Raw genomic sequence first — 10,448 nt, 5'->3', positions numbered from 1 at the left:
GGGATTGGCAGGGCTTTTTCATGGTGCCTATGCTGATAACCAAGGCTCAAAGTATCTCACTCAAACTATCAAGATTATAATTTTGAAGGAACAAGTCATGCAGAGCACATTTCCACCTGGATCTGGCAGACTGCTCTGTGTTTTTTTCCCGCTCTTTCTCTGCATTTTAAAATGTACAGTACAGAATAATTTGAATTAAAACTAGAATATTAGAAGAAGAACATTTAGAAAACAACTTTCACAAACTATTCACCTCATGAAAGAGGAAAAAAGGAATATTCTTCAGCCTTCTTCAGTCCATAACCTTCACAGGTTATATTTTGAAATATAGTATCTTAATATAATATCACATATATTATATATACTGTATTATGTATTTTGAAATGCATCTATTTTGAAATACATCTATTTTGAGATATAACCTGTGGATCTGGACTGAATCTTTGAAGTAGAAGACAAAGTAAACCATCAATTCTGTGGTACAAAACTCATCAGCAATATTCAAAGAGAATCTTTGCCACCACTTCCCAGCAAACCAGCCTGTATTGGTAAATAATTGTGACTGCACCATTCCCCTGCAAGCATGAACACATTTTAGAGGCAGTACCTGGTGGAGACAGGAGAGTGGTGCTCAGAAGAAGCAGCCAGGTGAGACGCACGTGAAGGTCCATGGTCGTTGGGGGTGGTCTGTTCTAACCCAGCACAGCTGCAGAATTTATACCAAATGGGTTCTGGTCTGCATCAAAGGTGTGTGCTGTGCAACCTGATCACCCTCCCTGAACTTCCAGATCGATGCCAAGGAAGTGATTTAGTGAGGATTTTCCTTTCACAGGGTACATCCAGACATCCGGATGAGGAGATCCAGCTCACAGAGCCGTTCCGGACTGGCCACCAAGATCTTTCCAAACACTCCCTGGGCACCTTTGTGGCCCTGTGTTGATGGTGTGGCTGTTCCAGGAAGCAGGGGTTTACTTTTGGAGATTAGGCTGTTTGGTAAGGATTCTCATGCCACCCATTAAGACAGTTTCCAATTTACAACCATACTAAACCAGGTTCAATTGGTGTGAGTATTGTGCCAAAAGATTAGCACCCTAAAAATGTCAGGCAAACCTCAAACAAATTCTCTTTGTCTGCCACAAATTACTCCTGTAAGAAGCAGGTTTTATGTTTTTCCTAGTTTTCCTGGCTCCTCTGTAACCTGGGAGAAGATCCCTCCAGCATGTTTCAGATCTGCAGTTCTCTCTGTCTCACTTGCAGCCCCCAGAGCAATAAAAGAGCTGTCAGAAATACTGGCCAAGGCATGGCTGGACAATTGCTGATCTACAACAATCAAGGAAATGGAGCAAGACAGGGCCACAAGGTGCTATCAAGATATTTTTCAGGTGAAGAGTAGGAGCTAGCACCAGGTTTTTATGCTACTTTGTGTGTTATGTGATCAAAGGATGAGAGGAGAGGCAGAAGATATTGTAGTGCTAGTGAAAATATAAATTAATAAAGGACAAGGAGAAATAAAGCCATAATTGAGAGGAAATATACCACAGGTCATGCTGGATATACTTTGCCACCTGTTTTCATGTTTTTTTTAAAGATTAAGTGATTTGCCTCATAAAAGGGAACCCCACCTAGAAAAGGCCTTAACTGGATAAGATTGGCTTCTGTCAAGGCCATGGATCCAGCAAGATTCCTCCAGTCTTCTCCCTGGCATGTGATGGTGATGGTGTCAACACCACCATGGCCTATTGTATCCCAAAGGATGCCTCCAGCTCTGCCTCACTCTGTCAGGGAGAAGGGACTGAGCTACAGAGAGTAAAAAAACAGAGCTGAATTTTCTTAGCTGAATTAAAAATGAACATTAATTCTTTCTTTTCATGAATGCTTTTCTTATTTTCATGGCACAGTACAGCTCTATTTGGAGCCCCGACATAGGGATAGAAGGTGACATGGAAGGAAGATGGCTCAATGCAAAAATCTTTAGTATTAAGAAGCATCAAGATTTGCTTTTTCAGCATTCCTCAGTCTCCTTTACGAAACAGATCCCAAGGAAGTCCTGCAGAGGGCTAATCCCGTGTACCAGGAACCAGCAGTGATGACAGTAGGGCTGACCTTTGTGGTCTTGGAAGAGCAAAGTTGTTTCCCAGAACATCTTAAAGAAATCTATCAAAATCTGCTCCTAGGAAACAAACAGGGTTTGTAGTGAAATAGCTTTGGGCTGGAGGTTGGGCATTAATCTTTCTTCACAGAGAGAAGTTTTGCTGCACTGGCAGATCTACCCCTCCCTGGAAAAAGCTTTATTTAGTGTTATACGTTCTCTAAGTATCTTGGCCTGAAGGGGCTAAAAGCAGAGGGAAAATGCGGAGATGTTCTGGAGGCTGCTGCCACTGGAGGGCAGGGAGGCTCCGTCCTTGGGAAGCGAGCACGGGGCTGGGAAAAGATGCTCCAACACCACAGAGCTGGTGTGGTGCACATCAAGACTCCACCTGAGCAAATCCCTTTAAAATTAAGCAGAGGTGAAAATAGACATATGCATATTTGTAAAGAATTTCACTGAAGTACTTTTGAAGGAATAAACTGGAGCTGACTGCCTTTCTCCTGTACGTGTTTATTTGTATTTCTCATTCCCTGGGGAAAAAAAGAAATCACTGATGTGTGTGAACTCACAGCTATAGTAATATATTTGTTACTTCTTCCAACATCATGCTGCACTCCTGAAAAGTTTTCTTATGCAGCAAATCCTGTTTTTTGCTGAACCCATCGCATTCCCAACAATCTGGGGCCGGCCATGTCCAGTGTCCTGCCACAGTAGAGGTGTTCCCAGTGCCAAACTCATTTGTGCTCCAGCCCCTCCCCCAGCTCTGTTCCCTTCCCTGGACACGTTCCAGCCCCTCAATGTCTTTGTTATCCTGAGGGACCCAAAGCAGATCCCAGGATGTGAGGTGCCTCAGCAGTGCCAGCACAGGGGATGGTCACTGCCCTGGTCCTGCTGGCCACACTAATGCTGGAACAGGCCATGTTTTCTCTCTGGCAGCCTTTCCAATAAAGTCCCATAAGTTCTGAAGTGAAAGGTGTTTTTGAGGAATGCTTAGAGAAAAGGCAAATCCCAGCTGAAGTAACTCACATCCTCAATAACATAACCTGCAAAGAGATTGCCTGTATTTGTGGTGAATTTATTGTAAAGTGAAAACTTTATATATGAAGCTGCTTTCCTTGGACAAAACTGAGTATTGAGTGATGGGTCCAGCTTTGTGGCCCCAGAGGAGAATTCCCTTGGGATAAGGATGTCACATCCAGCTTCTGGAAGCCCCAGTGAGGGAAAATCTTTGTCAGAGGTAAAGGCTATGCCAAGGTCGAGGGGTGTCAGTGACCTTGGCCCCACACATGGCAGGAGAGGTCATTTCAGCTGTTACCCAGCTAAGGCTTTGTGTCAACACACCTTGCTTGTCTTGGCATGTGCTGCATTCCTGCAGCTTTTCCTGCTTTTCTCTTTCATGTGGACAATGGTCTTAATGGGGAGCTTTTCTCAGCTTCCAGCAAATCCCTTTGACCTCAGCAGTACCATGGGCAGGGTCACACAGAGTGCCACCAGCACCGGTGACATTCTCCAGCACCCTTTGAACATTTGTCATCACAAACGTGGGACTGGCCTTGGGCTGCCAGGGACTGAGGTGTCACTAATGCTGCCTTTAAATTTAAGTAGATTTTGATAATAAAATCAATGCAGTGAGACACATGAAGTGTGCAGTCTAACTCACTCCAAGTGCAGAGAGGAAAATAAGACTCTGTAGGCTGCCAAAGTTAAATTATTTATTCCCATCTGAACAGTGGTTATGAAATTAGTAGTAATGAACTAAATTACCTGTGTTAGACAAAGGTTAGTGGGTATTTATTGATATATTTACAATTAAGTATTTCAATTAATAGAACAAAAGGTTCAACTCATCCAGACAAGGATGATCAAGAGATGAGGGTAATCAAGCCAAAGCAACACAATGTCACCAGGACTTCCTTATAACTTTGCAGAGACTTTTCATTTCTCTGCATTTTAATATCACTTCAGGGCCTTTGAGTTTCATTAGGAAGTGAAAAAAGTCTCTTAGGGCTTTTTTGTGTGTGGGGTAACTCTAGATAACAGATAAAATTAAGAATGATGTTTTATGCAACAGCTTTCCTTTTTTAAGACTTGAAACTTTTAGGGACCTAATCCAGTGAAGAGGTTTTTCACGCACAAAAAGTCCCATCCTTTCAGTACTGTGGCAAACCAGGTTTATATTTATAGTTCAGTTTCATATATTAGTTCTCCTTAAAGATTAAAAGTTCATGGTTAGCCTCATGAAAACTCATGTAAATCAGAATTACTGCTTTTGTCATGGTCAAAATATGCTGTATTTTAAGTTTTTCCTCATGCATAAGATACTGAAGAAACTAAATAAGGTGCAAATCAGGAATAATTTCAAGAGGAAGTTTTTTATGGTAGGGAAATTTTTTTCAAGAGAGAAATGGTTGAATAGATATGAAATTGTAAATGCCAGGTATTTCAGTTCCCATAGAAGCTAATAGAGGAGGAAATAGAGAAAATATACATTTTAACATTACAGTTTTTGTAAAATTAACTGTAGCTTTAGAACAGATTCTTCACCCAGAGGGTGGCTGGGCACTGGAACAGCTCCTCTGGGAAGTGGTCACAGCACCAAACCTGCCAGAGTTCAGGAGTGCCTGGACAACATTATTAGTCAGGTGCTTTAATTGCAGGTACTCCTGTGAGGAGCAGGGAGCTGGACTCAATCAATAATCATGGATTGTTTCCAAATCCAGATATTCCATGGTTCAATGATAACACTTCACCTTTTCTGTAAAACCCATTTTGTTTCACAAAGAGTCCAACAACTGGATAATTAATTATGAGCTGACTTTCCTGGCTAACAACTTGAAAAATCAGTCGGTGGAGAACAGGATAAGACTTTGCAAGTTTTTTTGCCATCTGACAGACATTAAAAAAAGTTGCCAGGATTAAATCTGTGTAAGGACCTAAAAGGGCCAGAAGGTCATGGTGTAGCCTTCAGAGGAATTTGGCACAGCTCTGGTTCCTTTTTCCTGCTTTCTGGCCCTGAGCTCCAAAAGAGTTGTGACTCTAAACCTTTGCATTTGGTTTATCCTGATTATCTCACTCAAATGAATGATCCTCAGATGTTCAATAAAAGCTTTGTCAAGGCAAGATGTGTGGGATTAGGACCTTAAGTTCAGGAAAGGTCTCCTGTGTGAAAGGTTATTGGTTCTGTAAGGGCAGAATGTGCCTTGGGATTGCTTTTTGTTGCTCCTCCCAAGCCTTGGTAGTGAGAAAACAGAACTGGTTAAAAGAAGTTACAGGTGATTTAAAAAGTATAATGGTACTATAACAGCATTGGATGGGCTCTGAGTGACACTGCTTAATGTGCTCTGAAAGACTTTGAATCATAGTTGGATGGAAGTTTGCCATATCAAATACAGATTTAAAAAAAAGAAAAAAAGAGGGAAACACTGCACAGGACAGAGATTTGGTGACAATATGGGTATTAAGAGAGGTATAATGCTGTTGAGAAACGTTTTATAGTTCAGGGGAGCATTTATCAATTTGACAAAATTAAAAATTCATTGTAGCTCCTCTTGATCAAGCAAAGGTATTGCCTTGTACAGGAGCAAACAGCACTGGCATCGTGGTGGTTGTCTCACTTCTCTCTACACCACCCCTTGTGAGAACATTCCCACAGATATTTCTCATTCCCCCTGCACTGCACATCATCCATGACAATTTTTCTGGGGCTGTGAGTAAAGGTGACATCTCCTGAAGGTGATGCAGCACCTGTAACCTGCTGGTTACAGACAACTTCTGTATCACTTTGATCCCAGAAACCATCACAAATGCTCCCCCGGGCTCTTTTGTAAAATATTTCAGCCTGCCCTTAGCACTGGGTCCACCCATTCACCACCCTCACTGGCATTTATTTGAAAGACAAAAGAGAATTTCCCTGAACCTGGACATTTCATGGAGTCAGAGATTTATGCTAGTTGGTTTATGCTGCTTGGAGCAGGTTGTTCTGGACTGTGTCTGTAAGAGTATTGAACACCTCCAGTGTTTTGCTCTGTACAAGTTCAGTTCTGGAACATCAGACCATGATATTAAATGCAATTCCACAAATGTAAGAAGTTTGCCTCTTCCTTCACATCCTGTGCCAGCTGTGAATAAAAAAATCAGTCACTTCTAGGTGGAGTTTCAGTCACTGCAGTAAATACAAAATCTGTGAAGGAAATGGGCTATTTATTGCACATGGTGCTGAAGATACTATTGAAACAATAACAAGCAGATGAATGCACCTTGTTTCAGGACCATTGCACAGGTCTAAACCAGAAGTCAGACCAGTTTTGAAACACATCAGTTTATGGTTATGGGGGAAATATGATTTTCTAAAGTGTTAGTGATCAAAGAGTTGCATAAATGAGACAATGTCATCAATAAAATGAAAATCCAAGGTAAATCAAGATGAAACCAAGGCACTTTATTTGGTAGGATTTGATACTACAGAGGAAATGTTGCTGGAAGACAAGAAACTGAAAGAGCAGTGATGGCCAATGTAATTTCATACAATGGAGATACTTCTAATTTCTAAAATCATTCTAGCAAATTTTTTTGCAAGAATTCATTTCTAATAGCTTCATTTTTCATGTGCCTTAATTGTTGTTTGAAGCCCTTCTCTTTTGTGGGACCAGTGGTTAATCCCTCCCCTTGGATATCCCACAGCAGCCGCTGGCCCAAGAGGAACCAGGGAGAAAACATTACCAGGGTAGCGGAGTGCCTTATCTGCAGGAAACAAAATGCTATTTTTTTTTTCAAAATGAAATGCCAGGAACCCCTCAAAACTGTCCAAATTCTAGCCTGTGTTTCAAACAGTTAATTTCCAGCTTGATTTTTGTCAACCTAGCTGTCACACTTCGCTGCCTTCAGGCAGCACCTCCTGTGACGAACGGATGAATCCTTTCGGTGCTGGCAGGGAGCAGCCCCCTTGTCTTCCCCAACAATGCATTCCTCAGCAAAATCCAGTGAACTTCTGAGACAAAGAGGGCTTGTCTCACGCTGGCAGGGCTCAGATCAAGTGTTTGCTCTACGTGCTCAGAGTGCTGCTCTCAAACCAATGCTGCCTGCTCGGGAGCCCGAAAGGAATCTGAAGCAGCAGGTTGTGGCCACCCTTCTGCAGCTGGGGCTACAGTGTTGGATTTCTGAGCCTGAACTGGGGATAGCAAAATCCAGCATCTGGGCTTTGTCACATAGAGTCATGGAATCGCTGAGGTTGGAAAAGACACATTTTTGCATGGAGGCACAGAGCCCTCACATGAACATTACTCAATTTTCATCGTATCTCATGCAACAAAGACCTGCTTGAATCCAGGCCTAGCAATAGAAGACGGTAACTAATGCCAAAGGCTTCAGAAACATCTCAATATCACTAGTCAGTCACTAGGAGGAAAGAGAGAATCCACCTCTCTGAAACGATGGTTCCTGAAAACTGAGAAAAGTACAGGGAAAAAAAGTGGCAGTCCTTCAGACTTGGCAGGCTCTTTAGAACAGCAGCAGTACAATTAAATTCTATATTACACCCTGTGACTAATCCACTTATTTCAGAAAAAAAGAAGAAAGAGTTTAGTTGGATGGGTACCAGGTGATTCAGGGCAAAAGAGGTGCTCCAAGTGTTATTCTAGGAAATGAAAACAACTCTCACTCCCTGTGACACAGCCGGGTCACTGACCAGTTTCCTCAGCCAGAAAAGCTTTCATTAAAATAGACTTTTTGTGTCATGAGTCTGAGAGAGAAAGTCTCCCAAAGTTCACAAGCTGCTGTGAGAATTTCAGTGTCTCCTTAGTTTTTGCCACCTAGATATAAACTGCCAAAAAAAAAATTAAAAATACAATAGGTAGGTTCTAGTACAACCCTGTTAAAAAACCTTGGTTGTGACTCAGTGAGTCTGATGGAGTTAACTAAGAAAACAAAATTGTCAGTTGATTGAAAAGATCTCCAGGCTATATTCCTTTAGTTATTTAATTGGAATTTGGTGCAAGCAGTGGGGCTCAGGTGTTAAAGGACCCCTAAGCCAGAACTGGGAGCAGAAGGTTGTGCTCAGCTGCTTAATTCAGCTTGATGCCAATGGATATTTGTGGGATTCCAGGGGCAAGCGTGGGGAGAAAATAAAGAAAACAAGAAAAATGGTGTTTCTTACCCACACCCTGCAAACCCTAATTAGCTTTTCTAAATCTCAGTCTACATGAAGATTTGTTATTAACAACTGGAAAATCAATCTACTTGCTGGCTATGAGATGCAGGAACAAAATAAAGTTTATTTATACCCAATTATAAATATTTTTGTGGCAGGTTCCTGGGAAGGAGGACTACAGAGCTGAATTATCTTCTTCATACTCCAAAATTAGGATAGAAAGATAAACAGGATGGGAAATTCAGCATACAAACAAGCAAACAAGGGCTTTGTTTCTGAGCTTTGCTTCAACCCCTCTTCTGGCCAAATAGGAGGCTTGGTAACACTGGGAACAGCATAAAGTCAGGAACCCATAGACTCCATGCAATTATTTACTGAAAATATATCTATCTATTTTAAATCAAATTGCTTTTGATCCCTTCTCTTCCCATTAAAGAAACCTTCAGGAGAATTTCTCAGGAATGTGCAGTTTTGTCAGAGTTCTGAGCACTTTCAGCTGTTTGCTCATTGTCCCCTCCCAGTGGGATAGGGGAGAGAATCAGGGAAAAATAAAATAAAATAAATAAAATAAAATAAAATAAAATAAAATAAAATAAAATAAAATAAAATATAAAATAAAATGAAGTCAAATGCCTTGAGCACCCCCCCCAGCCTTCTCACCAGCAACAGCCAGCACGAGGAGCTGACAAATCCTTGACTGAGTGTGAGAGCTGCTCAGAACCATCAGTGTGTTCTCAACATTATTCTCATCCTAAATCCAAGCAGGGCTCTGTACCAGCTGCTAGGAAGAAAATTGAATACCCCAGCCAGAACCAGGGCAGTGGTGTAATTCAGTCACTGGGTTGACATTTCTAAGGGATTTTCTCATGGTGCTGCCAGCAAAATATTTATTGATGCTGAGATGATTAGCTGAGTGCATACCACTGAGGAAACAAGCACGTGCTACATGATTGAGTCGTGACAGACACACCAGGAGGAAATGAAATAACCTAATGCCAAAGTCAGACAGTTATTCAAAGGGAAAAGCTGCCAAGTGATGGAGTTTGTGTCTTCTGTGAGGGCAAGGAGGTGACAACAATGATCAGCTGCCAGAAAATTAATTTAAAAAGAGCAGAGGAAGTGTCCTTCACGTGCTCCTGGTTCTTGACACCCTTGTGTTTGCAGGCACCAGGCTTCACTGTGAGATTGGCATAACACTGATCCCCTGCAAACAAAAAAAAAAACAACCCAAAACAAAAGGCCAAATAAACAATTTTAGCTTACATTTTGGCTTTTATTCTTTGTATTTTTTAACTAGAACATGAAAGGCAAAAATCCCAGGTCTTTTCATGTTTTCATGCACCAGTGATAAATGTTTATGTGGGATTTGGCTGTTTGCATTTCCAGCATATTTCAGTCTGATTTATGAATGTGCACAAGACATTCTGAAAGCCTGGGTAAGTCCTGAGAAGCCAAACTCCTCACAACCTCAAAGCATACAACCACAAAGGGAAAAAAAATTAAATAGTTTTGTGATCAGCAACCAAAACTAATAAAAACTGAACAAAAGTCTTCCTTCTGGAAAGCAGACATTGAATGTCTTTCACCTCTTGTCTGACATTTGGGTGAGAGCTGAAAAATCTCATGGCTCAGAGTCAATCTCTTGGAGGAGATTTGTAGTTTTGCCTGGTTTAGGATGTATATCAGTGGGAAGGCTTCCAACTGATATAACAAACCTTTAGAATAGATGGTGTGTTTCAGCCTTAAAGCTTGCAAACAAATCCTCTTTAATAGCTCAGTGTCTTTTGAATTTGGATTTATTCAATCTAGAGAATTGAAAATGTAATAGAAAATATATCAATCAATGCTCAAAATAATTAGAATATTGTATAGCCACAATTCCAGTTGCTGTGGTAAGATCAATTTTTACATTTCCTTTCCAGAGATGATCCATTCTCACCAAATTAAATCTTCCTTCCTTTCAATAAGCCTTGAAATATTTCTTGATGCCTCATTCACATTTTCACTCCAGCTCACAAAATTTTGAGGCATTAGATAAATGGTTTTAGGATCATGTGAGAGGAGAATTAAAGAGGAGGAAAATGATAAAATTATTGTGCTAAACAACTTGTGGCACAAAAGTTGAAATTGTTTCTTAATCCTTTAAGTGGTGGTAGGATTACAAAGCTGTTCTGAGGCATTGTGGCAGAATTTATTGTAGATAAAGCTATCACA

This window comes from Aphelocoma coerulescens, chromosome 6 (genome assembly GCF_041296385.1).
Source record: "Aphelocoma coerulescens isolate FSJ_1873_10779 chromosome 6, UR_Acoe_1.0, whole genome shotgun sequence".
NCBI classification, from domain to species: domain Eukaryota; kingdom Metazoa; phylum Chordata; class Aves; order Passeriformes; family Corvidae; genus Aphelocoma; species Aphelocoma coerulescens.
The sequence above is the reverse complement of the archived record's forward strand: the minus strand, read 5'-3'. Positions refer to the sequence as shown.